General features: G+C 42.4%; 1 long non-coding RNA gene across 1 annotated transcript; it reads left to right on the forward strand.

Moving 5' to 3' along the window:
* The first annotated feature begins 3,181 nt into the window (after nucleotides 1-3,181).
* On the forward strand, nucleotides 3,182-5,972 carry LOC135395662 (uncharacterized). The gene is made up of 4 exons (XR_010423221.1): nucleotides 3,182-3,448; nucleotides 3,579-3,674; nucleotides 3,798-3,916; nucleotides 4,900-5,972. It is a non-coding gene; the product is annotated as an uncharacterized LOC135395662 (long non-coding RNA).
* Nucleotides 5,973-6,793: the final 821 nt, after the last annotated feature.

Raw genomic sequence — 6,793 nt, forward strand, 5'->3', positions numbered from 1 at the left:
TCTGCACAAATTGCAAGGCCATAATATATCGGGTGCTTTTAGTCCTACCACTTTCTGTGCTATTGCGCCGAATGCAATTGTAACGTTAAAAATGCTTTGCTCATGACGTCTCAAGTTCAAAACAACCTGCGTCGAGCCAAATGATAACGGTTACACAAGTCTGACGTGGAAACGCGCAGCTTGCTTATCCTCCTTTTCGGGATTCTATCATGTAGTCACAGGCAACCAAGTGATGATAACCGACATTTCAGTGCAATGACAGAAGAAGAAAAAAAAAGACCATAAGCGACCGTTAAAATAACTGGTTAGGAATCGACTTAAACAATAGTGAAGGAAAAGAACGAATGTCGAATTCAGGACGAGGAAGAACCAGTCGGAATTATGATGCGTCTTTGGGATCACTAAAAGCGAATGCATCAAGAAGTTTCACGCAACGCAATCACTTGCTCAACGCATGCATAAAGCGCGTTCCTCGTGTTACTAACCTGTTTCACTCAGTGCTGCATGCTTGGCTCGTGCATGGTGACAATAACAGCATGCTACTTCCAGTGCATGTCCATTTTCATCCATTTCTCCAATAAATGCATCACGATCACAGCCGGCGTCCGTGCAACGTCCCTGTGTGAAACCTCGAATGTCTGTGTGCGTCCGTCACATCATATATCCACCTGCGAGCTTCGCCCATGCAACATTGCACTAACATGAGAGTGAACTACGCAGGAATGTAATAGCAAATGCAGAAGGTTACTTACTATGTGACTTTGAATTCCGTTGTTTCCAATGCAACGGATGTCGAAGCGGCGAGGTACCACACAGCAAGCGAAACGCTCCTCCCGCTTTTTCCTGATACACGCTGTTGCCAACTGCCACTTGACGTGCAACCTCCACCTGCCGACTTTCGCGAAACTGCGGACCACTTCGCTTTTATAAGTAACGCTGGTAACTTCTCCAAAAGCGTAACGCCGTCCTTAGGGGTAACGCCACTGTTTCCCTCGCAATGTAACCTGTAAGAGGGCAGCGCACGTCCGCATGTAACCTTTGAATGGGCTGTAACCTTTACATCGAGCACAAATAACTTGTATTTCACAAGTTAGGTGCGTATCAGAGTAACGTTAGAGGGAACTAGATTAAGAGTGTAGTTTGTGGCTGTGGAGCACACTCATATTCAGTATGCATTGTGAACTAGAGGAGCATTTTCTGCCATAAAAATTAGATGAGCGAAGACCCCAAAAAATGTAAGCACTGTTTACGTGCATTTGACAACCTGCGTTTTTATTACTGAGAGGCTCTCTTCATAGCTAGAGAGAAAGGGTGCTGTCAATGTGGCACATGTTCATAAGATGTAGAACCAGAGACCAGAGAAAAAAATTGACAGCTTATCATGATCTCAATCATGTCATTGTGTCCGTGTTTCTGTCTCGTGTTCTGCATTTGTTAATCTTTTTGTGTAGTTGCTGGATTTTAGCCCAACAGCAGGGGTCAGCAATTAGAGAACATCCAGAACATGAAAGGCATACATTTCCTCATTCTCCGCATTCCTCATTCAAGTAACGTTGAAGAAGTAACCATGCGAAGAAACAATACAACAGTGAAGCTGGCTTCAGTACACTGGAACATGTCACATATAACAATATACAGTATGCCTCAGTGTTTCCCAAACCATTTGTCAGGACCCCCATTGAGGCAGCGATAGCCCAAATGGGGCCCAAGAGAAAGCAGATGAAGTGAGCGCAATATGCCACAAAACCAAGGAAACTATCTTTCTACGACTGCATTATATTGAAGTTGTTTTACAAAAATGCAAGTTCAATTCAACGCACAATCAGTCGGGAAACAAGCTAACTCGCAGCAATGCTTTCAATCAAGTGTGTCGCAGTATTCCTCACTGTATCATGACGAGACCCTGGACCTACATCAGACGCTACTTGCACGCACTAGTATAACATTCATATTTATTTATTCATATTTATTTATTTCGAGAACCCCAAGGATCCGGAGGACATTGCATGGGGGGTGGGAACTGGAGCGTAAGATACATTTACAGCAACTTGATAGAAACAAACAAGCAAGCAAAAAAGAACAACACAATTAGCAGTAAGTAAACAGGAAAATAAAGAAACGACGACAGTACAAACTTATATGAAAACAAGTATTAAAGCATGAAACAGGGAGTTCGTTCACATAAGTACAGATAATTAACAAATATCATAAGGGGGAGGAGAAAAATTTCATAGCAACTGACATACAAACGTGGTGGTCTTGTGAGTGGAGTGAACGGGAGAGGGTGTTACAAAATACTGTATGCTCGATAATAGTTGTGAGAGGTGATGGGAGGTTGTTCCATTCGATGGCAGTTGAACGAAATAATGATCTGGATAATGCATTGGTATGACAATGAAAGCATGTGACCTTATTAGTGTGGTCGATGCGAGGAAAAATGACACTCGGGCAGGTGACGGGCAATTGGTGCGATGGCAAGATGAAAAAGGACCTATAGAAGAGGGCTAACTTGGCAAGACGGCGACGATGTTCGAATGAGTCGAGATTAAGATTTGATTTTAATGCGGTTACAGAGCTATTGAATTAATAGTCGTTGGAAATGAAACGGGAAGCCCGATTCTGGATGGCTTCTATGGCGTCGCAGAGGTACTTTTGGGGAGAGTCCCAAATAGGTGATGCATATTCCAGCTTGCTTCGTACAAGAGCCGTGAAGGTTAGGAGCTTAAAGGTCAGATATGCCGATTTTGAAGTGCCGCAGAACTGAGCGATACTCGCGCTGTGTGTTCATTACCTAACACTGAATATGTGTGCGAAATATCTTGCTCCAACTGTTCGTAGTTTTTTAGAAAACAGTTTTTTTAGTTCCCACGCCCGGCCGTCAGACCGTCGGCAAACCCTGCGCACGGGCGCACCGACGTCACTGCTCTCGGTTTATCTGTCTTTGGCTTGGCATGCACTCTTGGCTTGGCCGCTTGGCTTCTTTCGTTTCGTACTCTGTGCATTGTACATAAGCGAACAGCTGTTATGTTATTGCTAAGCCGGAAACAAAGCATGTGAATATTTTTTTTTGGCAAGGCGTCGTTTGGAAAGTGCACTTCCTTGTTCTGACCTTGCCTTTTATGGGCTGGAGCGATATGCCACGGCGAAGTTGTCGAAGATGCGACGGTGCTACGCGCTACGCTGTTAGAACAATTCATCGGAGCATTCAAGTGTTACCTTTTATAAGCTGCTAAAAGACCAAGCAGTGCGAAGCTCTTGGCTGACAGTGGTGCCTGCTAATTTCCACTGCAAGGATTTCGTCAACGAATGTTATCATAGGTTATACGCGCGACTCCAGAGGCAATTTGGAATATCGGCACGAAATCGTCGGATGAAAATCTGAGGTGCCCGACGCACAACATTTTGAACGTGCCACGGAGGATCAAGGCAAAAAACGAGAGCAAAAAAGGTAAGTCGAGGTTCAGATACAAAAAATAGCAAGCCTAATGAATCGTGCAGCTGTCCTACTGCGCTTACTCTGATATAACCACGATTAACAACACAATAGTATTGATAATCTAACTTCTGAATTGTCACAGGTGCACGCTGAAGGCGGAAATGAAGCATGATCTGGCTTGCATCTGGTGCATGAAGAAATTGCTGGCACGTTAGTTGCAGTCTACCTCCACCAACAGGTACGACAGTGTGATGTTATAATTTGAGTATTCACCTAAGTTCAACTTTTCATGTGCACTCGCATGCAAGCATCTTGACACCACTTTTAAATCTGCCCTCAAAGTTACAACCTGTGCTTTCAGGGTGGAAAACAAAGGTCGCCATTCCGATTAGCTGCTATCTCCCAGTTCAAGCACTTTTGCTGTCTGGACACTGGTTCCTGTGGATGGGCTGTTACAAGCTTCACTGTCTGATATAGAAGGTACGTTACATTAGTTCAGTTAATTTGTCTTTTGCACATTTTCGTTACTGTTAGTTGGATTACTGTTGGACATACAATCCCTTGACACACAGAAGCTGATGTCGCCTCTGATAACGTTTTAGAATTTTCAGTGTCATCAACGTCCATTGAGGAAGGTGCCTTTACTATCTGTGAACCTTTAATTGAAGAATAGTCCAGAATTCATGTTAACATTGTCTACTCTTATTAATTCACTGTCTGTGTTCTGAGAGCTTAGAAAAATCGAAACTATTTATTTGTCACAACTTCACACTGGATGTGGTACTGGCTCGACATGTAAGCTAAAATACCTGGATTCTACAATAATTGTGTTGAACTTGGTGCATTACCGTGGGCAATGCCACATTCACTACATTTTTAGTGGGTCTGGTGCACAAATACTGTGTGCATACTGCATACATACATACTGTTTGATAGGCAAAAATACCTGAGGAGTGCTGTGTAGTCTTTTTACCTAAAGTCCATACCCTTACTGCAAAGTCACAGTACGTAGAACAGCAATGTGCAGGTATGCTGCGATAGAGATTCATAACAGAAAGAAAACTGTTGAGAGCATCTAAATTTTAATGAGACGAGACGTTCGTGCACAAGGCTGCTCTTGTTAATGTCTAACATGAAGTTACAAAATCCCGGAATATATAAAACATGTTGTAATGTAGAGAGCGAGGGTTGCTACAGACATAAAAATAATTACACAATCATATATAATAAAATAAAAAGGGGGTACAACTCCCCCCTCAACTCAACTCGACAACTCAATAACTCTACTTATTCTCTACCTTACAACATGTCATATATTCTGGAATTTTGTAACTTGATGTTAGACCTCAAGAAGTACAGCCTTCTGTGCGAAAGTCTTCTTTCTGTTGTGCACAATCATTATACAGTAAATACGACTATCCATTTCTTGTCATTAAATGCTTTTTCTTTCTTTTTTTCTGCAGTGATGAGCATCCATAAGGACACATGGCAGAAAGGGAGTCTCTTTGAGATGACAAACCCTCATCACCTCATGAGGATACAATGGTTGACGAATGGTTCTCAAGTACATCGAAACTTCAACAAATAATTCATGAAAAAGCCAGTCAGTGCTAGCACCAGGAATTGAACGTGGACCGTCCTGCTACCAGTCAGAGATGTTACATTTCAGGTGCTCATTGACTTTTGGTGAATTACTTGTTGACTTTGTCCCAAGGTGGAGCTCGCCACAGCTCATTTGTCTATCTGTTAATGTTGTGGCGTGTGTTGCGTTTTTCTCTTTGTGTGTTCCAGACTCAGAACGGTAAATTTGGATCAGGTCAGGTACGTTTCATTTAGACATGGCAAACATAAAGTGGTGTTTCTCAACACAACTTAGCAGTGGCCTTCATGCATTACTGCCACGGCCATTAAGCGTGAATGGAAGGCTGCACATTATGCATGATGTAAAACCCCAAGACTAGGAACATGAAGGGACAAACACAAACACGTCCCTTTTTGTTCCCTAGTCACGGGGTTTTACATATGCATCATCTTCACCAGCTCACTTGCTTCCTAGCCATTTTTTCTGCCACATTATGTTCACTCTACTTCTATCGTGTGCTATGTAATCTTGTTCAAGTTCTGTCAAACGACGTGTAATGCTATAAAAACATTCAGTACACTGTTTATGTGGGTTGAATGGTAGCGCATAAATGCAGAAAGGGAACTGTCATGTTATGGAAAGTGTTTACGTATTGTACATTTAACTACTAATTTTATTGGTTAGCTTTCGCCGGCATATGATGTCAAGCCATGTTATATTAATTTGGAACATGTTCTTCTTAGTAGCCAGAGCAGCTGACACACATTGAGAACATAGCCCGTGTGTGTTTGTCTTTTCCACCGCAGCCCTTGGGTTTCCTCCCTGATGGCTACACATGTCAGGGATAGGTTTCAGAACCGGTAGTTCCCGCCAATTGTGAATTACTTTTCAGGGGATCATCACGCTGGCAGATGAAACATATCGTTTAAATTATTTGCAGGACAGGAATTGCGTAGCTTCATACAAATACTACTACTACGACGTAAGAGTGGTTTCAAATCTAGTTTTTTTGCATTCCTGATATTATCGCACGAGATGTAGTATCCACTATGATCCTTTATATGAGGGGTATGTACAGTGCAATCAACAGATGCTATTTACAAATCTGTGTTTTCTACTGTGTTGAAATGGGGTAGTTTGTATCTGAGAGATATAGTGAAACACAGGCAGCCAAGGACAGACTTTTGATGCCCTCGAGAAACATGGCAACACATTGCAGGGATTCTGGATGCTGCATAAATTTCCAGAACACACAGCTCAAGGCAGCGGTTAAATAACAAGTGGTTAGAGAAATACAAGACAGTTGCATGTGTAAGCAGTCTGCTGTTGGATTTGCTTCTGTCTGAGATACGTTATCTCAAAGGGAACGCACGGACACACTCCGAATGATACTAGGGCTGCCTGTGAAATAGAATGAGGAGAGGGGAAGACATATAACCCTTTTTTCCTGTCTGTTATTCTATTGGTTAACTTGTCATTTGCTTAGCAGCATATATGTGTATATTCCAGAGTCTGCTAATAAATATATCAGTTGAGAGCTAGCGGTCGCATTGCAGATGTCTCATCCTGTCCTTGGCTGCTTGTGTTTCACTATGGCCATGCTTGCTATTGCAAAAACAGAAAACAAAAAAAGACAATAGAAAAACACGAAAAGAGCGACCTAAAAAGCTGCCTGTGCTAGTGCTCACATGGAGGGAATGCAATGAGGTAGCATGTTCCATTCATGAACTGTGCATAGTAGTACATATCACAACGACAACCAATTATTCAGATTT

Source organism: Ornithodoros turicata, chromosome 5 (genome assembly GCF_037126465.1).
Source record: "Ornithodoros turicata isolate Travis chromosome 5, ASM3712646v1, whole genome shotgun sequence".
Lineage (NCBI taxonomy): Eukaryota > Metazoa > Arthropoda > Arachnida > Ixodida > Argasidae > Ornithodoros > Ornithodoros turicata.